Raw genomic sequence first — 25,020 nt, forward strand, 5'->3', positions numbered from 1 at the left:
TTTGATTGGGAAAGTTATTCTATTCGTAAGCCCGTCATCAACTACTTCTCTCGGGGCTGGCCTATCCATTCATTAAAGTTCTTAACACGTAGATAATAGTTTAAAGTCGGCCTTTGCCTTCTCCTCATTCCAGACATGTGCCCAATTCGGCTTATACCCGCATTCATTCGAGAAAGGTTGGTTGGCCACTCAAAGCTCCTCTTCAACAACCCGAACCATTGATTCAAGAAAGCTCTATTCGGGCTATTGGTTCTAGTTTCAAAGTAGACTTTCCTTGGGAGGGGCAGGAACCTTACTAACTCGAACGAAAGGGCGGGAACTCCAGGCTAACTTGCCCCCAGTTGGGGCTACTATCCGCTAACAACCGCAGCAAGAGAAGATGGGGCGGACCTCCTTCCCATTCAAGATTGGAGGGCCTTACGCGGCGCTCTTCTCCCCGCCTACTCCTAGAGAGACAGAGGAACAAGTTCAAGCTATAATTCGATGTGAGAAGGCCTTACCCCTTGACTCTTTCCCCGGATCGATAACATACCCATTGGATTCGAGTCTAGACCCCTCAACTCAATGGGATTCCAGTCTATTATAGTAGTATAAACAATCTCTCTCCAAACCAATAGGTCAGCATTCCGGGTCAGTAGAACCGCTTCTTTCGGATTAGACACATCCATCAAATAAGAGCAACTTTCTCCCATCCATAATAGATACATAGGGAGTGCAAGATTGCCCCGCGGGTATGAGTGCTTTGCCCCGATGCCTAATAGTGGACCCGAGTATTCTCCCTAAGGCTAATGATCTCGACCCAAACCATAATAGTAGCTCGCCATCCATCTCTGCAGTTCTCTCCTCCGCCAGAGAGCAGCCTTCCGAAACCCTACTATGGGAGAGAGAGGCCAAACAGATCGAAACCTAAAGATGCATTTCTGTCTGGTTGAAACCTTTCCCGAAATAGCTATTCTGCTGCTCTATCTGATGCATAAATGGTTGTTCCAAACCCCTCACGGGAGAAGCCACCTGAAGCCCGCTGAAGAGAAAGGTTGGCAAGAAAGCTGCCTTACTGAAAAGAGGGGGGAGAAAGCCACGTTAGCCCTATTAAGCTCCCACTGCTGAAGGTTGGATAGCTGCTTATCCGGTAAACCCCGATTGAACCGGTGCTTAAAGGTGTGAGTGCGCTCCTCAACCCGATAACTCCCAAATTCTGGTATGTATCGATGGCTTTCCCACTCCCTTTAGCTAAGCGGTTGGGTTGATGTCTCTTGATTTCCCCGATACCGAATCCATGCTTAAAGGTGTGAGTGCTCCCTAGTTATTGGTTAGGCGAAATGAATGAATCGTTCCCCGAAAGCTGAAGAGAATAGCTAGTTCTCTCCTCGTTAGCGCTAGAGTCATCATTAGGGTGTGCTGGAGTGGTAAACCCCAACTCCCTGTTCCCACCTAAAGGAGTGCTTTCTCAACCCGGCGCTGGTGCGAGTGCTTCTTCCGCCCACCGCAACTATCTATCTATTCATGGGGATCATTCCAAGCTCGCCCCGATGCCGAAGCTTAATTCCCTTCAGATCGATTTCTTCAACCTAAAGATGCATTTCTCTGGTTTCAACAAATACCCCAACCAAAGAAACCGGATATAGCGCATATTCTCCTAGGAGAACCGATTATAGAGATAGAGAATAGGAAGGCCTCTGTTGAACCCGGATTCTTTGCTTCTCGAGAATCCAATCACGCTCCACGGGCTTACTTCAATCGGGGTTTACCACTCAGGCTCGCTAAGGCTGAGGTGCCACTCACTAAGCCAAGTCACCTATCAATCAATCACTATTTGGTTGGATGGAACTACTATCTTCCTTTTGGTTTCAGCTTGCGTAGGGGGCCCAGAGTAGGGGGCAGCCGAGGAAATAGGGCAACCTAAGATTTCGGGGGCTTTCCCTCACTATTAGAAATGAAGCTATTGCGCACCCCTTCCGTATCGAGGGCGATCAAATAACCGGGTCGATCTCCAATTTCCACATTCACCTTTATTATGTATTAAGGATCTCGAGCAAACCCACTTGGTTGGCTGGAATAATCGGTGGCACGACAACAAATCCAGTATAGCTGGAGTGCGATCAATCACATGGTTTTGTCCAACGCTGAAATCTGGATACGATTGGAACAAAATCCCACTAATGACCACTAGTTTCTAATTCTCCAATTTCCAAAAGGGAAGGTGCTGGAAATAGAGAAACGAGACCCATGCCCGAGGGAGAAAGGCGGCGGGATTACCTTTCTTCTTACATACATATTACCGATGATAGAAAACCGGCAAATGGCTTCTCGAATAGGAATTTGAGGTGACGGCTCGATTTCCATCATTAGGGGCAGGAACCTTGGGAGCGGAAGTCCAACTTAGACACATCAAAAGCTGGGGTGGGCCCTTTAGGAGAAACCACTGAGAACAAGAATCGCTTCTAGGTGGCTACGGATCTTTCCACCCGCTACTACGCCTTTGGGTTGCCAAACTTCGGTATGAACCTTTAGCTGGCTTCGAGTAATGATAGTAGGCCCAATTCCTTATAGTAGGGAAGCCCATGAAAGGCTCCTACTAGTAGAGAAAGGTTGGTAGCAGAGAGTGAAGCCGTACTAGTTTCAATTCCCCAATAGTAGTAGGGAATAGCTCTCCCTGTTTGAGTGGGCTTGCTTCTCGGCTGTCAAAATCACTTTCAACCCGCCCTAGTAAGTAAGTAAGAATGAAACCCGCCTATATGTTGGCTGGCCCCTACTATGGGAAAAGGGAGTGCTTTCTTTCTTGCAGCATTAGTGGGAAACTCCAGCGAGCCGGGAGAAACCACTGAGAACTAGAAGTCGAGCACCCGGGTATCGGGTAGAATGGGTTGAGTGAAGAAACAACCACGCCCCCTACTATTTATGTTATGCAGGTTCCGATCTTTCCATTTGCGGTAGTTGATTCTTATTACATACAGAATAACGATGATCGACGAACAGCCATCGCCGATCTCGAGTAATCTGGAAACTCACTCCTCTTAATAGTGATTCTTGCCCATAGGTCCCTGAAGCTTTGGTTGAGAAATCTCCATCTCGATTCCGTACAGAAATCCATCATCTCCCTATGGCCCTATGGAAGTGGAAACGGAGGAGCGAACAATCAGTATCAGCCCTCGAAGCCGTAGAAGCCAAACCCAAATGATGAAGCTGGGGCAGAAACCCTTTCCTAGTAGTAGGGCTAACGAGGTAAACCCCTAAACCTGGCGGCCTCTTCGCCCCTCAGCCTTAAACCAACCTTTCTTTCCCCGATACCCCAACTCCAGTAAGGCTAACTAATGAGTGCAAGATTGCCCTAACATTTGGGTATGAGTGCAGAAATGCCCTTTCTAACGGTTGTTCCAAGCATTCGGGCTAAACCCCTACTAGCGCCTCTAGACCTCGCTTTCCTGGCGCAACGAGGCTAACGTGGATGGATCTTCCCCCCAGCCTTTTGAAGAAAGCGGGTGTGAGTGCAAGATTGTGAAAGCGGGATCGATGCTTATCTAAATAATGAGAAGGTCTCGCTACGACCATCCATCGCAGAGGGGGATAACCATGCTCGACTCATCAACTGAAATCTCGTTTCCAGCTTGCTTGCTCTCAATCGATTCCATTAGTTAGTTACAGGGACCAAGGGTTTAGGGCGACTCTCCCTTCTTAGGAGAGGAGCGACGACCCATACATAATAATAGGGGGGCTTCTAGGTTATGCTCTCATCCCTTGGCGTTAAGGTTGAGGTTTTAGGGTTCCCTACTATTACGAAAGCGCTTCTCTAGTATGTCTCGTGGCGAGGCATCCTTTGATAGTAGGCGGCTCTATAGCGGGCTTCAACCAACCTTTCGAGGGGAATTGAAACTAGTACTACCGGCTCTATTTAGGCAGGTACCGCCGCCTCCTTTGAATGGAGAGATTTCGGGAACCAGTTGGGCTCAAAAGGCAGCTTTCTTCTAATAGCCGGCCTTTATTATTTCAGCTTTCCTCTACGGACCAACAGAAGGTGCTTCAAAATGGGGGGTGTGAAATCATGATTGGAGAAATGACCCAATCCAGATGTCGAAGTTCAGGAGGGTGCTGATTCACCTTTGAAAGCTTCTCCATCATCGGGTTGAATTGGGGTTTTACCTCTGATACCCTAAGTAAAAGGTTGAGGGGAGATGAGTCGATTAGGAATTCTCTCCAAAGCCAACCTATTCCTCGTTATTACTATTAGTTATTACTATTACCAATTAAGAAGGCCTACTGGAAAGGTGCCCTCGGGTAAGAGTAGCGAATGTCACTTTTCATAGCTCGCCTCTCAATAGCCCTATCTTCATTGTCTCCGTAGCTTGAATGCCCCCACAAATGCTCCATTTTACGGGATTCGCCAATAAGCTGGTTCTGTTTGAATGAATCGAATTACCATCAACAGCCCGCCTCTATGGCGAAACGGAAGCAGATCATCCATCGACCAGATAATATAGGGGTTGTGCCCACACTCTTCCTATTATTCAAAAGAGGCCGGCCTTAAATAGTGAAGCTTTCCTAGAGTGGGTTGCTAGAGAAGGCGCTCCCTACTCAATAGGGGCAGGAACCAATCATTATAGGTTGAAGCTGGAGAGAGTGGATCTTACTTCATTTCGGGTAGGTCCAGCCAGTCGATCGCCTTTGACTAAGCGCCGCCCTTCTGGAAATAGGGGCCCCAACCGGAAACACGCGAAACGGGGCCTTAGATTTACGAGTGCTCTCCAAAGAAAGCCAACCCCGCATTATAGAGGAAAGCCCCGCAACCCTACTATTCGACTACGGGGTAAGCAAAGCAGTATGGTAACCTTCTGCCCGGCACTCAGCGCCTCCGACCCGAACTAGCTATTGCAAATTCCCGATTTCTGATGAGTGCATAAATGCTATTTCCCACCAACCCACCCATAGGCGGAGAAGTAGGCTTGATCAGGTTCTCGCAATTCAGAAGGGGAGATCCAGCTATTTCTAGATCCGCAGAAGGTTGTTAATAGGTATATAGGCTGCTTCTCGTTCACAATCGTTTCTGTTCCCACTCAATCGATGCTTCTCTCCCTAAGGGGGATCACCGAGTCAATGATGGAAATAGCAGCCAGCGGTAAGACATGAGATAGGATCGACCCGGTTACCATTTCTATAAAGGCTGGATTGATGGGAGAAAGGTCCCTATTCGAAGGCTCAGCATCTTCATTCACTACGAGGCCATTGTTAATACGTAGATAATAGAAGTGGTGGCAGCTTTCCCTCGATTCAATGGATAATCGCTAATCATGCTCTTCCCTTTTGGCTATCCACAACTCTATTCTCATTTGATAGGGCGGGGTTACCACGTTAGCCTTGTCGCTTGAATCTGTTATGCTCTCATCCCAAACAGAATTTCCCAACAGCCCGAAAGGTTGGTTCTCTCTATCGGAGGGGAATAGCCTCTTTCAAGCTTTCTCAGGTTGCTTCTCTCAGGCTGGGGGAAGAGAGAGTGGGAGGCGGGCTTTCTGACTTTCCCACAGCGTATTAGCTTGCATGAGGTCTCTAGTCCGAGAGCGATAGCGACTGCCTTTCAGCCTTCTTCTTCAGGATTGCCACTTCCAATCCAAAGCAGGCAACCTCGATCAGCGGGAGATGTAGCGCAAAACCTCCGTGAGTGCTTTCATGACTAGATGCGCTGAATGGCTTGATGTTTACTTTTAGTGAGTGCAAGGTCCTGGCGCAGGCATCTTTGAGTCCAATTCCTTGCGCGCTAAGCTTTCCCATTTGATGAGCGGTATTGCAATCACTTGGGTTTCACTTTCTCATTACCCCTCATCTGCGATTGTTACAATGTCTGTCTGTCTTGAATTCTTCTATGCAGGCAGCCTTCCGCATGTGGTGAGAGGAAAGGCTGATTAAGGCCAGTCCAACCTATGTTTTGCGTCTCTAAGGTAGTACTTACTACTCCCATTGGGGATGGGCATCCCTTCTTCGATCTAAGCGCTAAGTATGCCCAAACAATCTATAGTAGTTCTCTTTGACCCTGCGGAAAGGCTAAGGAAGTTTTTTTTCATTTCATTTCCTCGAACTTGCGTTGCCTAATGCTCGAATCTCTGTCTTCAATCTCGTTTGAGATTGTTTCGCTTACAGCGCCTGGTGGTCTAGGTTGGTCATACAACTAAAAAAAGGTTCACAGGGCCTGCCAACGCATATGAAAGGGAAGCCTCCGCCTCAGCATTTACTTACATCTGAAGAATCCTAAGCCGAACGAACATCTCCAGGTTTTCCTAAACCAACATATCATCTTGTTTTTACCGAACCATAACCATCCTCTCTGGTTTCTCCCGATCCAACATATCCCGATTCCTCCACATCATAAGACGCATCGGTAGACGCATACGAAGAGGCATAAGCATATGAATCTGAATACGCAAGGGTAGTTTATAAACCAACCAGGGAAGGAGGGGGTTTTTCTAGAACCGATTCGACAACAGAGGCTGACACTGATGAGGCGGAATCGAATCGTCCGCTTCAAAAAAAGCAATAGATAGCTTTTCAGCTAGCAATGAAGCAGCGAACAAAAGGATATGGACTTTGAATCCGCCGATACAGGTCGTCTAGCAGAAAAGGATAAGTGATACATAGCTAGAGCGAACGCATACGCATAAGAATTAGGTGAAGCTAGGTTTAGTTGGTTTATAACCAGAAGCAGATGAAGCATATGCTAATGGAGAATAAACCGACACAGATTAAACAGAGGCTGAAGATCTTGGGAAGGAGGTTTTTGGTTTTGATTCCAAATATGACGTTGTAGAAAGAAGCACTGTGCTAACGCACAGGGCTATATAAGGGCATAACCAATATAGCACCGAAGCGACCAAGAAAGCAAGGCAAAGCTCTACCGCGAAGAGCTCTTGGTCCTAACCTAAGGGTGAAAGAGGTCGGTGGGTGGTTTAAGCTAAGTAGCCCAGGTCGAGTTATGTTCAAACAGAAAGAGAAAAAACAGACTTCACGCCAACTAAATCTTCATTCTAATCTAGAAAGATCGATTCTCAAGCCCTCCGGTTTGGAAACTACCTCTAAACCCCTTCCGGTAACAACATCATCAGCCGGCTTATTTAGGTATGGCTAGTTTTCTCGTTTGATTCCTTCCCCCGAACCGGTTCATCAAATCATTCTGTCACCTCTCAGAACTTTCATTCAGAGGAGTGTTCGCTTTGTAGGCACGAACTGGTCAATATGTGGTGTGTCCACTTACGTCGGTGAGGAATCGCTATGCCCTTCCACTGAGTACTCAACTTAGAAAAACAGACGGCCTTAGGGCGCGCCAGTCAAGCTCATCACAAGAAGAAAGGATTGATGGTCGAGTCCCCGTGCATGAAGTCAGTGGATTCGAGTGAACTGACCGTACCACAAACCTCCGATCCTTGAGGAAGCTTCTTACCAAACCAAAGAAAGGGAATTACATATCCTGTTGTCGATTCCCTTCTCCCGAGTGCTTTCACACTCAGGGTTCCAAACCTTCCAACACTTGAAAAAAAGCTTTAATGTTATATGAGTACTTTACCATTTCTGGGTAAGCTGCATCACTTTCCTTTTCTTCAGCGGGGGCTTCTTTTTCTTCCTTTTATGGAAATGGCGAAACGCACCTTGCTTCTTTTCTAAGGTAGTGCTCCCAAAGCGTAGGTTGTAGTTTTTTGTTTAGTTCCACCAGGTGGGGTGGGGTAAGTAAGCATAAGATTAGGTAGATCCCAATCCCTCCGCGTCCGAGTCTGATTGATGAAGCTGTTCCCCCGCTAGATCTTAGTAGATCTGAGACCTTGCCCAAATAAAGTGGGATAAACCACCTGCTTCGAACCGAGTATAGAAATGAAGGTTCGGATTTCGCTTCTTTTTGATTGGGTCGGTGTGAAGTATGGCTTGTCCAGTTGGAGCAAGCAACCAAAGGAAATCTCATATGTAAATGCTGGGTTTGCTCCAACCTATGAAAGGAAGGAATAAAAACCTCTTGCCGAATCTCGTTCTGACTTTCGTGTGTCGCTAGATTAAGCTTTCGATTTTGTTGGTGTTCAGTGGACCGATCCAGCCTTTGAACCGCTCGTTACGACGTCAGTTTGCTAACTCAACTTCAAAGAATCAAGTTCCTATTGAGGTGGTCTTTTTTTTCGAGTTTATTTTGCCTTAAAAAGGTGGTTTTGCCTAGTCCTATGCAACGTCTTTCACGGGTAGATATCGCCCTAATTGAGCTGGTTGAGGAGATGAAAGGCTCAATTCACTCGTCACGAAAATAATAAGGATTATTATAGCATAAAAAAGAATAGAGGTGTGAATGCGATGAACAGTAGTGTTGTAGATCGGTGCGAAATCCCCTTGTTGACTCCCTCCCCGTCTTCCTCTTGGAATGCGCTGGACCACCTTAAGGGCGAGCGAAGTCTTTGATCTTCGAACCTACTCTCCTGTTTGTTGAGTTTCTTGTCCCGTCAACGAACAGAGCACACCGCGCAAAAAAGGGCATTAGCGCGAAGCAAAGGCATAGAGGCTAGCGCGTACTAAGCATAGTCTTATAGGCCCTAGCGCGCAGAGCAATAGTAATCTACTTCACTCGAGAAGAAGAAAGGTAGGCAGTTGCACTCAGAGCGCGCAAAGAGCACTACGCAACAACGCGCTCCTGCTATCTTACTGTCGAGACCATTCCTTTGTATTGCTTACATGCCTCTTGTTAGGATTTGGAAGAATTTTTTCCTATAGATTTCTTGGTCCATACCAAGTACAGCATCTCCCCTGACATGGCTAAACTAATAAAGGAAGCGACAGGTCCAGAATGTGCTCTGCGGAAGTTGGAATTTCCCTGCCCGCATCCTTACCCCACATTCATGACCGAGTAATGGAGGCTTTCACCGAGCCGAAAGTGGATGATCCTTTAGATCTGAAGCCGAGCACTCGAACTGTTGGTTTAGCAGTTTTTGTAGGAATGATTCTAATAAGTCTCGCTTTAGGAGACGCGGTTACAGAAACGAGAACTTTTTTTTAACCGCAGCGAGAGAGAGGAGAGATGGTAGTTGGTATTGTTCCGGTCGGCTGATTGCTTCTCTCTGGGCTGGCCCATGTGTGATGATGGGGATTTCTTCAAATCAACGCGCGACATGACACAGGTAGTCTATCACATTTTTAACAGATGCTATCACCTTAGTCATGTTTGTACTTTGACGAATATCAGCTCACTGCTTATTAAAACTGCCATGCCAGGGAAGACAAGCACCTGAGGAAGATGGAATCCAAAAAAGGTGTGGTCTCAAGGTTAGATAAGATTGTCCTCCGGATTATGTGTGGACCTGGTTCCAGCTGATCTACGACCACCCTCAGTAGGAACATACATCCGTGATTACTTAATTTAATGCAAGTTTAACAAGATGGACAAGCAAACTGCTGCAAGGTCCGAAAATGAAACCGGGGTGGTCCCGCTGGACAGAAGAATCTCGCTTTGCCAGGGCGCCCCTGAGGCGCGCCTGCGGTTCTCGTGATCAAGGGTTAGCCGGAAGAAGTCTATCTTACTCCGTCAGAGTTACAAAAGACGAATTCTAATTACACGTTCTCTTCTTTCTTTTTTAGTTTATCAGGACCCCTCTCTCGCTGAGCAAGCCGCACCCATAGGGGTGGGTCCCCTCCCTGTTAAGTTGCTAAAAGATAAAGGTTGTGTTTTGACATGCTAGTTCTTTCTTCTAAAAAGTTTTTTTATTTTAATAATCTTTATAATTTGACTCATTCTTTTTCGTCTCTTTGCTCTTTAGATCGTTTTCTGTTAGAAATAGAGAGAGTATTCCAGACCTTTCGAGCAGAATACGCCAACTTGAGCAATGCTGAAGTCAGTCAAATCACAAGGGCAGTGCGATCGGGCTCAACTAAATATTTTCCTTGCGCCGGGTTGCCCTTCCTAAGGAATCTTAAAATAATAAGTTCTGGCAGGGTGCATATGCTCCAGAGATTCCCGAACTTGCTTTTGCTTGCATTCCTTCAGCGAAGGATGATCTTATTTTCTTGGCGCTCTCACGCATTCTCAGTATGACTTTTGACTCCTCCGCTCTATTTTTGAGAAATTCATTTGCTTTTCAAAGAGGCAAGGGAAAAGAGGAATTCATCAAATAAATAAAAAATATAGGTTCTGTCAAGATGTTGTTATACGTTGATTTCAATCAAAGCTTACATACAATAGCTCGAGATCGTCTTCTATCGAAATTGGAACCTTCCTTGCCGGATCCTCTCATTTATAATTTGATTCCGTCTTTCTTGAGTCTTTCTATTCTTGATGATTAAAAAAGAGATTGGTCAACTGAATCCGGTATTCCACCCGTAGGCCTTCTTACATTAGTGCTATTTAATTTCTATCTAGATGATTTCGATCGAGCCCTTGTGAATCCCTTTCCCTACAACTATGCTCGATTTGTCAATGAAGCGGTTCTTGCTATTCCGCAGCAAAGTCATCCAAGTGCTGAAGCTCGCTTCTCCCCCTCTCCTATGGAACAAATCGTAAATCTATGTTGAGAGCTCAGCCTCGCTGCGAAAGTCACTTTAGTAGTACCAGGGGGGCGCCCATTCCCTGCGCCAACGGGCTGTTATCTGTAGATGAATGAGGGGGGGCACACCCACTTCTACGAAATTTGACAGAGTTTTCAAGAGAAGGGGAACGGGAGGAACTACTATTCTTCTTCTTCCCCTGGGAATGGATATTATTCTGCAATTCCCTTCATAACTCTTGCTCGCTTAATGAATGGACGGCGCATCTGCTGGGCAAGTACTGCTGTGGCCCAATTGTATTTAGGGCTCTATGAGCTCTATAACTTAGAGAAAGAAATGCCAACATCAGCCGCAATCAGCACGGCATGAGTTTCAATCTATATGGACCCTTCTGGTTACTGACCCTTTGGGCTTATGAACGTTTTCCTCCATTGGCTCCAGCCCCCAACTCTGGAGAAGGGATATTGAGAGGCGAAAGATATGGTGATGTGAAAGGGCCTCAAAAGAGCACAGGTTGGTATTTCAAGATCATCAACAGTAAAGAATATATTGAATGTAGGCCATATAGCAAAAAGATTTTCGCCGGTGAGCCGTTCTTCAAGGAGGGAGGCATGGAGTCTATGTATCACAATGGTCATCTGAGTAGAAGATGTTTAAAGTACTTGAGAATGGTTACTCCATCACACATCTTCGGAGTTCCTCAGAAGGACATGGGAAGAGGGACTTTTGGAAAGACTTCCATTGATGAAAAGAAAGCAAGCATTACTGTTTATAAACCTCATAGGGTATCCAAGCCATTTGGCAATGATCAAATTTACCCTTTCCATTCAAGGAAAACTGTGATAGTACAGGGCATGCAGGACAATTCCACCAGAACAATCATCAACAAAGAGTTTGCATATCTATGTCCCAGGCAGCGACAGAGTAGGTCAAAATGATGTTCTGTATGAGAGGTATTTGAGAAATGCCCTGAAAGACTTCACTGAAACAGAAGTTGAGGCCTTACCTTGATTTCAAGGATAAGGCTATGATGGGCCGAGCGAAGGTTGTTGATAAGGACGCTCAGGGAAACAAGAGTGACGAAGAAAAAAGTTCTGATTCAGAGAAGTCTATTGATCCTTCTGAGGAAATTCCGCTTGCTCAAGTACAAGCCATGATCAGAGGCAAAAAGACTTCTACCCCATCACCTCATTCTAAAAAATTTCGCTCGGTGAGACACGGACGAAGAAGGTGTCCATGTCTCCAACAATGGAGAAGAGGAAGACAAGAGCCACTTCCATGGCGGAAAGAGCAGCAGCGGATGCTTCAAAAGCAGAAAAGGCAACCGTACCACAAAGAAAATCTGAGAGATTGGCTAAAGAAGCCCCCAGAAGAAAAGCCACTGCTGCAAAGAGTTTTGAGCAAACGAAGGACACTCGACTGAAAGGAGAGGGCAAAGAAAAGATGCAGATGTGCAAACACCCGCCAAGAGGAAAGCAAAAACCACTAAATCATCTGTTAGTGGTTTCAAAAGATTAAGGAAACTAGGAGGGATACCCACTACATCAGGCACACCCTCAAAAGAGTACAATGAGGTGAAAGTAAGAAACGAAATTACTGAAATGATGGTGGATGGTAATGTTCAAAGCGTCGGCCCTCATTAAATCGGCCCTGCACGAAATATTTCTTCGACAGATGGAGAAGGGATTATAGGTGAGGGCCACAGTCAAGAAAAAGGGCAAAAATTAGGGTTTACAGGAAAAAAAAACCTTCTCCATCTGATATACCAAGTGAGTAGGATTCTTCAATCCGACTGTGGTCTTTTTCAGTTCATTTTGTATTCTTCATACTTTTTCATCATTGCATTTATTCAGTACCTCAATCTCACTTGGTTTTGGAATTGGTTACCAACAGGGAATGTTCAATGTCCTGAGGCCACTGGCTCTGTGACCGGGGTTCCTGAGCAGCAAGATGGCCAAGAAAAGGACCAGGGAGAATATAAACCTTCAAGCGAACAAAGAAGATGCCACTCAGTTGAAGTCTCTGCCAGTATCGACACCTCAGGCTCTGGGGAGTGAGAAGAAACAGCAGAATCAAGAAGAACAAGGGTGGTCTACGATCAGCTCGACCATCGGGAGAGAGTGGTCTACGAGCAGCTATCGAACAACTCTCATGAATATTTTACCTCTGGCTATTCAAAACATTTTCTATTTCCGAATCCCAATTCCAGGCGTAATTCATATTCCGTCCCACGAAGAAGTCATGAGACATCTGCAAGAAGCCTTAGTATCTGCAAGAAGAAGGGCAGCCCGAAATCCACTACCAAGAGCTTCCTCAAGTATAGACTCCTCTGAAATCAGGGTATTGGACTTACGAAAGGTAAGCCTTATTCCCAGCTATTGAACTCTAAAAAAACTCTTCACAATCATCTCTTACCCTTCTGTTCATTCTTTCTCTTCTTCTCATGTTTCCCTGCTCCTTCTTTTCTTTAGATCATGGTCTGTAAGACGCCTCACAAGTAACTGCTTCAGAACAGAGTCCAGAAAGGGATTTCCAGCCTTTATCTCTATTGAACAACACACCAGAGGTAACAGTTACTCCTTCCAAACTAGCAACAACTGCTGATGTGGAGATGTCAGAACATGGAACTGTTGTAGAGACCGCATCTCAGCACAAAGACAAATCACCTGCGTCTGGTCGTGAGGCTCTGTAAGACCAGACATTCCAAACACGAAGGGTACTGAACCTGAGACTTCTGCTCGGCTGGCTGTGAGCGAAATTCCTTCTGAAGATAGAGATCAGGCTGTAAACGCAGTGGAGATTATGGGGGTCAACCTGGGCGACAATACCTCATCTCTTATGTTTGATGTCAGTGCATTGATTGGCGAAGAGATTGGCAATTTCAAAGGAAAAGCTGCGACACTTCAGAAATTGATTCAACGAGGTCTATTAGCAGACCGTCGTGAGGAGAGACTATGTCAACCCAGAGATAGCAACGAGACTCCTTTAACAGCCCCCAGACCCTTAGCACAGAATCCTGAGTATCAGATCATGTACGATGAGTATCCCTTTTTCTTCAGTTTGTGATCTATGATCACCCTGCCTTTTCTCAAGAGAAGTTACAGAACCAAAAAGAAAGAAGGTTCATTATCCGGCGGTCTTTCAAGGAGTTTGTCTATCTGATAAGCTCTGTGACTCATGTGAAGGATGCCGGCTTGTTAAGACTGAGATATTGGAAGAGGGAGGCTAGACATTTTACTTCTCTTGGGTTTGACTGCTCATTGATTACTCCCTTTCTTGAAGTATTCCGCAACTTTAGGAGGGCTGAGAAGAACACATTCGATATCAGAATAAACGCTGGCAAGGAGGCTGAGGAGCTAAGAGAACTCGAGGACGGGGTAGGGAAAGAGAAAGACGAAATCAAAGACATGACTGGAGGACACAGACAGAAAAGATTCTACTGAGCTTGAGAAGCTGGAGAGGCAAAGAGAAGAATTAGAGAGAAAACTCGAAACTTTGAAGAGAAAGATTTGCATGAATAAAGAACTGTTACAGTTTAAAGAGCAAATGAAGCTACGGCAAGAATCAAGGGCCCCACTATAGCTAAAGGCCCCTATTTGAGTAAGGCGCGCGCAACCTATAAGCGCGCGTTAGCGCCCAGCAATCAAACTACTGCGCCCCTAACAGAGTCAAGGCAACGGTGCTCTACGATCAGCTCGACCACCGGGAGAGAGTGCTCGTAGATCAGCTCGACCACCGGGAGAGAGTGCTCGTAGATCAGCTCGACCGCAGGCTGGTTGTAAATCAGGGGTGGTCTTAGACCAGCTTACTCTCCATTGGGCTCATCCCTTGCTTGCTTGTTCTGGCGCTAACGCGCGCTCTGGAGTTGCTTGGTTGAGTAAGGCGCGCGCCAGAACTCAAAATGCGGGGGCGCTAACGCCCGTTTATATAGGGTGGTCGTAGATCAGCTTTTCTTGCTGCTGATCGTAGACCACCCTTATGATTAGAGTAGGCCTTTTCTTGCTGGGGCGCGTTAGCGACATGTAGTTTTCTTCGCTGCTAGCGCGCACTTCCGTTTTCTACGCTGCTAACCTAGGTTAGGGGTTTTCTACGCTGGGTGGGTGAGAATCAAAAGTAGTGCAAGTTGCTCGAATTGATAAATCAATGTCAGGGAAGTAGGTGCTAGTCCCTTGGTGTCCCAGTCGTTAATAAAACTCTTATTCATTAGATTAGAATAAAAAAATAAAAAAATAAAAAATTTATAGTAAGGAATCGAGGTTGCTTGCACTAAAACTACATTTGACTGACTATACTCTCTTTGTCCCCCGCCGGGTGAGCCTAATATTAATAACAACTCTAAAGGAAAGGATGATACACGTCTTGGAGTGAAGGACAGAGCACACAAAGCTTTTTTCTGGAGATGGAGAGAAAAAGTAAGCGGGGTGCTTTATCTCTTCCCTCCCGGTCTGTCCCCATTAGTTGATATACGGAATTGGAAAGGAATTCCAGATCATTCAGATTTCAGGTTCGGGTTCGGGATATGGATGGAATCGAGAGGGAAGAAAGAGTCCGGTTTCAGAGGCTTGATCAACTTTGTAATCATGGATCATCAACAAATCCCTAAATGCTTCTATATACTGTCGCCACGGAAAAGGTTCAGGTAAGGAGAACTCTTAGATTCTCAAGTTTTATATAGTCTTTATGAAAATCCATCTCCACCTATGTTGTGCCCTTCCTCCCAAAGCATTCCGTCTGATATACGTACTGGTATCACCCTGTGAAGCAAAGTCGGACAAGGGGGAAAGACATGGAATTGATAGGGAACCGTAGCCAAGTGGCTAAGGCATGAGTCTGCAAAACTTCTATTCGTCGGTTCGAATCCGACCGGTTCCTACAGCGCCGCACCATTCCACCCATCATTTTTTTACATGGTTAGTGGATAGAACGGGGGCCCCCGGATCAAAGGTTCAAAGCTGAGAATTCTTGGAGTGAGACTTTCTGTTTGCAAATTCCAGTTTCATTCATCAGAACCTAAGATATCCACGCTGGCAGGTCCCCACCCCTTTCAGTGCACACCTTTCAGCTCTCTCCCCCAAGGTCAATCTATTTATGTTGGTTTAGTTTCCATTCCGAAGTATACGTATACGGATCAACTGCTCCCGGCTTGGAGAGGCTCATGCTTGATCTCAACGCCCTTACGAGGTAGTGGGGTCCGATGGAGGAAAGCAGAGGTGGAGGAAGGGCCACGCGAACAAACTTGGATCCCAATTTGGAGCGGGGGGTGGCGGAGAAAGAAGAAGAACTCCGTCTACTCGGGGAGGAGATTGAAATGGTGGACCGAAAGGAATGGTCCATCTTGGAGGACGGGGCTGCCTCGTGGTGCGAAGACATTTGAGTTGAAAGGGAAAGCAAGAATTTTGGAAAGGGATCTCCATGCTATATATGACAAGGGGACTGATCCCGTGCGTGGCATGGGCCCGCCCGCATCCAAAGTCGAGCAAGGACTCGGTACCGACAATAGTGACGGTAGCTTTCTATCCCCTCTATTCATCAAACTCCTTATTCCCTTATCTTCCAAGAATGGATTGGAGAAAGGCTGATTTGAGAGAATTGCATGCATGCAAGGTCTCTGCCAGCCAACATTGTAGCCCCCGATCCGTCCCCAGATTCGATTCATGTATTTACTAAGACTTCTGCTACCCTTGCTCGGTAGTTCCGCTGCAGGTGCTTTCGGACCTTTCCTGGGCTCCGAAGGAAGCGCCATAGTAAGCACTACGTCTCTCTCATTATCCTGTATTTCCTCCTTGACCCCTTCTTATGAAGTCGCACTGGGAGCTAGTGCTTGCTATCCCAAAGCCCGTGGATCCTATCCGAAATCTTTGATGCTTCTTGTTCGCTTATTGAAGAAGGCCTATTGTTGTTAGGCCCTAGTCATGTTCATTTTGCTTACATTCAACAGTAGCTTGGTCCATCTTTATTCCATTTCCTAAATGCCCTTTTATGGTAAGGGGATCCACATAGCCCTCGATTTCTTTTTGACTGTTCTATTTGCATTTTCTTGCTGGAGATAACTTTATTCAATCATTCCTGGGATGGGAATGGGCAGCATAAAAGAGTTCATGAGCTATTGATTAACGGAGCTCTTGCCAAGCCTCGGAAGGAGAAGTGAACGGAGGAATAGAGATGGAATGGAGCTTGTGTTTGCTCTTGATCTAAGGCCGGGGCAGGAGTCAACAGCAAGGGCTAGGGAGAGGGGAGGGAGGAATAATCGGAGGGCCAGCTCTTTCAGACCCTTCATTGGATAGAGGCCAATAGTCCGAATAAAGATCCATTTTTTATTTTTGGCCTCGAAACAGAAACTCTTGCAGGGGCCCATCCAAGCATGATAGTGGTATGTGGCCAATCCTAGCTACCCCTAGCTGTGAGTGTTCATTCCATCCCTACATCGCCGTATCCCGTGATTCCCTCGAGATTAGCAGTGGACTCCTTATTTGATTCTTATACAGCTATAGATTCTCCAAGATCTCCTCCTGCCTCTTATCCTCTTCTTCCGCCTCCTCCATTCCCCGATCGACCTGGCTGGCCTCTCAATCCCGAGTGTTCTTTCTCCCGCCCCCGACCCCCCCTTACTCAACAATTGGCCTTTCAAGTTCGAAGGAGGGATGTGCAAGACTTCCAGATGAGGGCAAGCTGGTCTTGCTTCTCCACAACCCGGGTCCTGGCCGAAGATGCAACCTGCCTTTCCAATAGAGAAGGATGAGGCAACATTCATGGAGATCAACATAGTTCTATGCTCCTCCCTTCCCTGAGAGACAGATATCTTAATGGAAGGAGGGGGAGACAGCTATAGGCTCGACTGAGACTAGCTACTACGTGTTCCTACCCCCAGATAGTCTAGTCCCTGTCGTCATGGGCCCGAAGGAGGTTCCCGTACGGATAGGAACCTCTGTTTGGGTATACTGTTGGGGTAAATAGCGATGCACGATATGAGCCCGGAAGTTGCGTTTATGTCATCTCTTGCTACGCATGGTCCTGATCAAATGGGGTAGCTCTAGGAGAATATGATCTCGCAGCGAAAAAGCCGGCATGTAGCATATTCTACGGAGTCCCCTCGGCTTTAACTGTGCTCTCCCTTCCTTCTCGTTCCCCACGAGTTGCAATGCTCCCGAAAAAATCCTTTTCTCGGATGAGATATCAAATCATTTACTCCCCCTTTACTAGTAAGGGCAGGAAAAGGATGAGCATAACTGGCATCGGCAAGAGAAGCGGTCAGTCAGGTTTAGGCGGGTTGGTACTGAATCAACTAATGAGCGGGGAGGGGCCCGATAGTAGCAATCAAATCTTTCGGAATATTAATTGTAGCGTGGTAGCGTACAATGGTTGCTTTCCTATGCCGTTCCATTCATACGAACCCAAGCCGATCCGATTTAGGCTTAGGACCCAACTCCGTTCCTTTCACAGGTGACTCCGACTCCTAGGGTGAGGGTGAGCTCCCAAGCGATTTATTAAGACTAAACTCCGTTTTAGTTGGCCTCCTTCGACCCAACTCCGAACCCTTTGCCTGGCTCAGAAAGACCTGAGCCTTCCGGTTTATTGCCAAAAAAAAGCTTTCCAACCAAGCAAGAAGACGGATGCGCGTGCTAACGCGCAACCTCTTCGCGCTAGGCGCTCTGGAGTTGATTCTTTCGCCCCGATGCGGTAGATAAATGGATAGGTTCGCGATAGGAGGACTGGCCCTTCACTTGCATGGGATAGCGAAGCCGCTCCAATCCACTAGCAAAAACCACATTCTTAGACTCAACTAAAATGTTGTAGCATTGATTGAGCGAAGCCGCTCTGCAATAGTGAAGGAGCGGCTTGTCTGTCTCATAGCAGGCAATTTCCTTTTTGCTGTCTACTTAATAAGCTCCTTTTTCGCATGCGCTCTACTGTATCTGCCGCAGGTCTTATCAGCTTATGTACTAAGCGAAGCCACCTTCGGCCCTGAGCTCTCATCAAAGCCGCCCTCGCTTCGGCGGGCCCTTCACTCATTGATATAGTGAGGTTTTATGCTTCGTAGACAAGGCTCGTTCCGTACTTGACTTACGAGCTCGTGTAGTACTCGCCCCTAACAAGCAACGGCTAGCTGATCGTAGACCACCGTTGCGCGTTAGCGCAGTAGTTTGATTGCTGGGCGCGTTAGCACGCCCGTTTATAGTTGGGGCGTTAGCGCTTTTCTTGCTGCTAGCGCGGCGCGGTAGCGCAGTAGTTTGATTGCTCCATGAGCCCCTATTTGAGTAAGGCGCGCGCCAGAACCAAGCAAGGGATGAGCCCAATGGAGAGTAAGCTGATCGTAGAGCACTCTCTCCCGGTGGTCGAGCTGATCGTAGACCACCCCTGATCGTAGAGCACCGTTGTGCGTTAGCATGCTTTGACGCGTTAGCACGCGCAGCAATCAAACTACTGCGCCCCTAACAGAGTCAAGGCAACGGTGGTCGTAGATCAGCCGTTGCTTGGTTGCATGGGCGCGTAAGCCCGTTTATCTAGCGGTAGGCCTTTTCTTGCTGGGTCGAAAGCTGCTAGTAGTGTTCGCCCCCATGGATTCAGTTGATTCGATTGAACTGATCCAGTAGTTCAAGCCTTTGATCCAGTCCAGGCGCAGTAGATCAAGATCGGGACCTGGTTGAAGCACCCTATGTGGATCGGAGCACGGACAGGTAATGGACAACCGGGCGTACTCCAGATTCTGTCTACTGGTGAGCAACCAAAGTTCTGATTGACAGACAGGGGTATGTGAAACATATGTATTGGCTTTGAGAGAGGGTGGTCTACGATCAGCTCGGCAGATAGGGGAGGATAGGAAGTCACTCCACTTCTAATGGAGGGAAAAGAAGACTCAGCTGCTTTCGCACCTGCCCTGCAATTGAGTCCTTTTTAGATCTGATTGAATAGAAGACCTGGCAGCTAAGACCTTGAATGAATCCACATTGAGTTCCCCAACATTCTTCCCTGCTGTCGGAGGTAGTGGTCTAGCCTTGAAAGAGAGATACGGATCTTCGGATAGAGCATATTGGACATTTGTTCTGCAATTCCACCCTTGAAAGCCTCCCCCCCTTGCCATAGCAGCGGCAACCCCAATAGAAGTGGTAATCGCAGCTCCATTCCCTCCTTCCCGAATAGAGGTTGGTTGTCCCAATCTCACCATAGCAGATCGAACCTCGGTACAAAGGTTTCATCGGCAGGATCACGCCCCCCCGCTCGGAGAAAGATTTCATCCCTTGGTCGTAAAGGTGGGGTGAAAACAGCAACTAATGCTCTTTCTCCGTCGTCGAATACGGATACGAACTTTCAATGGTAGGATCAAGCCTCGCATCCCCAGAGCCATATGAAGACTAGCCTGCCCTTCCAATCGGGGTTATTACGGGTCCGGTATCAGCAACACCAGCCAATCGTGTTGGTACGGTGGGTTCCCCATACCCACTATTCGGAAAAAAAGCTTGCCATAGCAGCTCAAACCTCCGATCGGGAAATGGGAGTTCTAACCGGCCCTAGCCCTCAATTCCGAACAAAAGCTTTGATTGGACCGAGGTTCGTGCAGGGAGAGAATAGGAACTAATAACGATGGTTCGAGGTTGAGCTCACCGGCCGCCCCCCTATAGAGTAAGTGTCGTATTCCTGACTTCTATTCCCTTTTTTTGCCCTAAGGTTTTTATTCCTTCAAGAACAGCATTGCGGTCGCAACGGGGCTCTGGGTGAATATTGTCCGCCCGTGTGAGAAAGAATGAATATTTATACGTCGGGGTCTTTACTGAAAAACCCACATACTATACTACAACAATTTGAAGAAATCCGCCTTAGACTATAATTTGAATTTACTAGTCGTGTTGAGTTGAGGCTTATTTCAATCATACAAATCCGCCAATCCCGATATTCCCGCATTTCATCCTGGTCCAGTGTCCATTCCTTACGGAAATTCATGAGCCTTTTTCCGCGCCCCTTCACTCACTTCTGAATGACTCAGTGAGGGTTAATGGAAAAAGCTCAAATCGAAACTATCACTAAACTTTGTCTTTAAAGGCACATCGAATGAAAACGAAACTCTGCCTTATCAATATGGTGTAAGAATTTTCGGTTAGTCGGAAGGGGAGAGTAGTTGCGGAATCATTTTTAACGGCCAAAAAACTGACTTAGCGGTTGCACGGAATAAATGGTTCGGCCTTTGGGCCAATGCCACTGACTTTTTATCCATTTTCCGAAAAAGGCGCCCGCTGAAAGCGCCGCAAGCCGCTCGCTCTCTCTCCCAAGCGCGATTTCTTCCGTGTGTCACACTGCACCCACTGCCATAACAGAAGCGTTATTTCCCGTTGGGTGGATCCCGCGCCCCTGCCTATCACGGGATTCTCTGTTTCCAGCTCCTGCGCAGCGGCGGATCTGTATCGCCATCCGCCGCCTGTTCGTTAATACGTATATGGAGAGGAGGCTGATCTTGCATACGAATACGCCGATTGGTGATAGACAGAGTGAATGGTTGTCGGAAGATAATCGAATGGGGTAGAAGGGCTTGCTTGCCCTCGGGGGGTTCGATTCCCACGCGATCAGTGCGACACAAGGCACTGGCTAATTGTCCTCTCTCGATTTACACATGAAAAACGACTCTAACGTGCGATAAACTTTCCTATTGACCTCTTTCTCATCACTTGATCACACAAAAGAGTGATTTTTATAACTATTCTTGTTTTACCAGAGTTCCTTCCGTTGGGAGCCCAAACTAGGCCTTCTGGACTCGCCCTTGGCAGGGAGATGAATACTGGTTCTTACATGAACTGGAAAAGTGGGCCGAGTGACTTACTAATTGGTTGGCCCTTTAAGATCAAAGGGCCCCGATAAAGAGACATAAACAAAAGGAAAAAAAAAACGCTCGCATTACACTATCATTTTTTGGTTGTTAACCCGCCTGCGTATAATAGTTACAGAAGAATGATCAACAACAAGAACAGCCGCCATTTTGTGTACGCACCGTCCCTTCGCAGTTTCGGTGAGTAACCGCCGGTGTCTGCTGTTCTCATCGTTCCACCGGACCTTGAGTTGCCCTACCCAAACTTGTTTGCCTAGTTGGGCTTAATGCGTCCCCGGTTTAGAAGGACGCCCCACCCCTGCTGCGCTTGTCTTTGCTTGTCTTTTCACCTTTGTTATTTCTTTTCAGTTCTTTTCTTTCTTGTACTCTTTCCTGTGATTGTATGGGATATTTACCTTTATGATCACAAGGTGGTGCTTGGGTAGGTCTTCTCTGATTACGTTCGGACGTGACAGGGAAGCCGGGAGGGACATAGCCGACTGAATCATTCCCCATCCAGCACTTAACCGACGAAAGAGAGGGGGACGCAGCCCCCGCCGCCATATGAGACGGAGACTATTATACTTGGACTTTTCCTTTGTGGGATAGGGCAACAATTCCAGATGTCTTTTTTTGTTTTGGCGATAATCACTTCTGGGAGGGTGAATGCCAGGTTCCACCACAAGAAAGAAGGACTTTTGGAAGTGGACTGGGGGGTCGTCATATGTTTTAGGTGGGGTTTTCTGAAAGAGTGCCCTTTCCCCAGCCTCCAATCGGGTCAGAACAGAGGACTAACCTCACTAGAATTGCAGTCCGCCCCGGCCCCCCCTTAGTTCGCCTCAAAACCAAAGGGAATAGCGGAATAGAGAAAGTTCCGCTGTGAATGAAGTCTACGTTCCGTAGACTGAACTTCACGGTTATGGATACGAGTTCCAAAGGCTCCACCAAGTTCTGTCTATAGCTCGTTCATCAATTCACTCGACCACTCAGACTTAACGAGGAAGTCCACGTAGACTTGACGAGAACTTGTTAGACGAGTTCCGTGTAGCCGGTGAGTACGAGTACAGCCTATGAAACAGGCTTTGAGTTCCGTTGCATTGCAAGAAATCATTTCCGCCGTTCTCCCTTCCAGTGAACTCCACGTGTCTGCTCCGGCCCTTACTAGTAAAGGGGCGGTGGAGAAGAGTTCTGAAGTTTTATTGTTGCTTCGACTTCATTCATACACTTGTCAGCTCAGTTAGTGAAGGCAACGTGTGAAACGTTGTCTCCACTGCTCGTGAAACGGAGGGTGGTCTACGATCACTTGGTTTGTTTCTCGAGCTCAGGTACGGGCGACTCAGTCACATGTGCTCGACTTAATATGCAGCCACGGAACTGCTAAATCCCTCGTGAGACTCCAGTTCCGGTCAATCTCCTCCGGAGCCTTCATCACCGCTGCTTTGGCTACCCGCCCTAGTTGAGTCAATATGCGAATGCGGTGACGCGACTTGTGTAGCGAGGGGCTTTCCGCAGTGGAACCTGTCAAGTTCAGTCTATGAATCCCCCTACTACCTAAAAGGGGGACGTTCTCAATCCAAAGTGGACTTTTGGGTCAAAGCCTAGACCAAAGGTGCCTAGTAGCGTAGGGAGACTAATCGGGTAGCGAATCCCATCCTCAGCTAAACCAAGCCCCGGGTGGTAGCCTAATCGAAGAAGTTGAGCTTGTGCCCAAGCCCACCTTATTATAAAATCTCAACGTGGGATAGAGGAGCGAATTAAAAACCCTGATCGCGAATTTAATTTGGGATATCCAAAAAGGATACCAAGGATGGTCGTGGATCAATACAGGATCGAGAAGAAGGGACTGAACTTGAATGAAGCTTGGGTTGACGGGGTCGCTATCAAGGTAGGGACATCACTAGTGAACCAATCTTGGGAATCAAGCATGATGCATTCTTCCTCAACATCAAGTTCACCAACTACAGTGATAATGGTTCCGTTCATGGGAAACTTGAGACATCAGAGATATGAGGATGCCACAACCAAGTTGGCGTGGATCCAAGGTCGTGCTAGCAACATTTTATATGTTTCGTCTATATCCGCTACATGGAATAGAGTTGACCGAACAAGGGGTCCCACTTGGAGATTAAGTCGAACTATACCTTGCGCGGTTCGAGTGGTCCCATCATATGCACGAACAGCTGTAGTGAGGATCCGAAGGAAGGGTCCAAATTCAACTGCCTAGCTGTACTCAATGTGCAAATATTCAATCCTGCACCAGCTGATCGTAGACCACCCTCTTGATTTGGTAGTGGTCTACAAAGGCCTCTACATACAGGGGTCGAGTATGGGGATTGCGAATGTCAAAATCATTCTGAGTGATGGTAATTGGTTGGGGAGAAAATAGACTTCCCACCATAGCTTGCAAACCTTCAGGTGGAATGGAATTAGGGACGCTTGCTTGTGCTAGCCTTTGCCAGCCCGATGGACTTGTGAAGTGGACAGAAGTTCCATAATCGAGATCTGGGCAGGTAAAGGTTGTACTAGACATGAGTTCTATGCCATCTTCACCCCAGCCCCTACTAACTGTACAGCAGAATAAGCTGCTAGATGATTTATTAAAGATGATCTAAAGTACTAGGGCATACCCCGGACCATCATCAGTGATAGGACCCTAGGTTCACTGGGAGGTTCTGGACAGAAGTGTTCAAACGGTTATTGGATCTGGGGGTCCAAGCTCAACTTCTCCACAAGCTTCCACCTAAAGTACGAGCTTCGTCCTTAGCCCGGAACTCGTTCAACGCTAGAGAAGTCAAGTAAGGATGACTATCTTTTAAGGGCTCGCTTCATCGCTCGCTTGACTGAACTCGTTGGAAGAAGGGAGGCAAAAAAGAGATTCCCGGGTATAAGGAATAGAGAGGGTTAGGATCACGAGATTTTAGGGAAAATGAAGAGGAATAAAGAACCTTATTAGGCTTAGGCTTACAGCAGGAACTCGAATAACACCGGACTATCTCGACGAAAAGGCCTGACAAGGGAAGGAGGTGAATACTCGAAAGCCAAAGATCTATTTCGTCTCGTCCCTTAGTCCCGTCAGTAAACAGTCTTTTTTTTTCTTCTGGCCCGAAGTCCCTTAGTTGAGTGCCGTCAGCCCTATATAGTAAGTGGGGGAGATACTTCCTGAACCCTTCGTTCAGTCGGTATACGTGTTTTAGGGTCTTAAGTACTGTAGCCGCCTCCCCGCTTTCTGTTCGTTCAGTCGCCTCACTAACTCCGTGAAGGAGCCCTCCTGAACTCGTTCACTTCGTGAACTGCTAACGGAATACCGACTAATGGACGAAGGACCTATAGCTAGGATTAGACCACACAGCTTGCTGTGAGACGAGACCGAGACTAGAGGTTCCAACTCGAAACCCTAAGAGAAGAGCCCCCACTATACAATAATCTCCCCGACGGTACAATAATCTAAAAAACTAAAATATCATTTTATAGACTATACTAGCTACGTTCATCTACTCCACTCGCTGCCGGAGGACAGACAGAAACTACCCTAGCTGGAACGAAGGCACGAGCCCCTACAAATAATCGATATTCGTCACTCTTTCCTGACGCCACAGCCTATTTCGAGACTGGAAGGGCTGTTATACTAGCCAGCATTCCCGCACTAGTTATCGAGCCTGTGGTGTGGGGGCGAGTCAATAGTCAATTAACAACGAGGCTGTAGTTTACTAAGAAGGACTATTGCGACTAATGACGCTACC

At 47.0% G+C, this 25,020-nt stretch overlaps 1 protein-coding gene and 3 long non-coding RNA genes across 4 annotated transcripts in view; 3 read left to right on the forward strand and 1 right to left on the reverse strand.

Moving 5' to 3' along the window:
- LOC122647144 (cytochrome c oxidase subunit 3-like) overlaps window positions 1-25,020 on the reverse strand; it is a 99,680-nt gene that overhangs the window by 60,206 nt on the left and 14,454 nt on the right. Inside the window, exon 3 of the transcript XR_006330808.1 lies at window positions 14,290-14,335. The gene's annotated coding sequence lies outside the window, so the exon portion shown is untranslated. The remainder of the gene's footprint in view (window positions 1-14,289; window positions 14,336-25,020) is intronic.
- On the forward strand, window positions 6,618-10,264 carry LOC122647155. The gene is made up of 2 exons (XR_006330811.1): window positions 6,618-9,128; window positions 9,223-10,264. It is a non-coding gene; the product is annotated as an uncharacterized LOC122647155 (long non-coding RNA).
- Window positions 18,636-25,020, forward strand: part of LOC122647156 — a 63,371-nt gene continuing 56,986 nt past the window's right edge. The window contains exon 1 of the long non-coding RNA XR_006330812.1: window positions 18,636-18,656. This is a non-coding gene — a long non-coding RNA (uncharacterized LOC122647156). The remainder of the gene's footprint in view (window positions 18,657-25,020) is intronic.
- LOC122647158 overlaps window positions 18,760-25,020 on the forward strand; it is an 11,194-nt gene continuing 4,933 nt past the window's right edge. The window contains exons 1-3 of the long non-coding RNA XR_006330814.1: window positions 18,760-18,832; window positions 22,337-22,341; window positions 22,527-22,533. This is a non-coding gene — a long non-coding RNA (uncharacterized LOC122647158). The remainder of the gene's footprint in view (window positions 18,833-22,336; window positions 22,342-22,526; window positions 22,534-25,020) is intronic.

This window comes from Telopea speciosissima, unplaced genomic scaffold (genome assembly GCF_018873765.1).
Source record: "Telopea speciosissima isolate NSW1024214 ecotype Mountain lineage unplaced genomic scaffold, Tspe_v1 Tspe_v1.0012, whole genome shotgun sequence".
In the NCBI taxonomy this organism is placed as follows: Eukaryota; Viridiplantae; Streptophyta; class Magnoliopsida; order Proteales; family Proteaceae; genus Telopea; species Telopea speciosissima.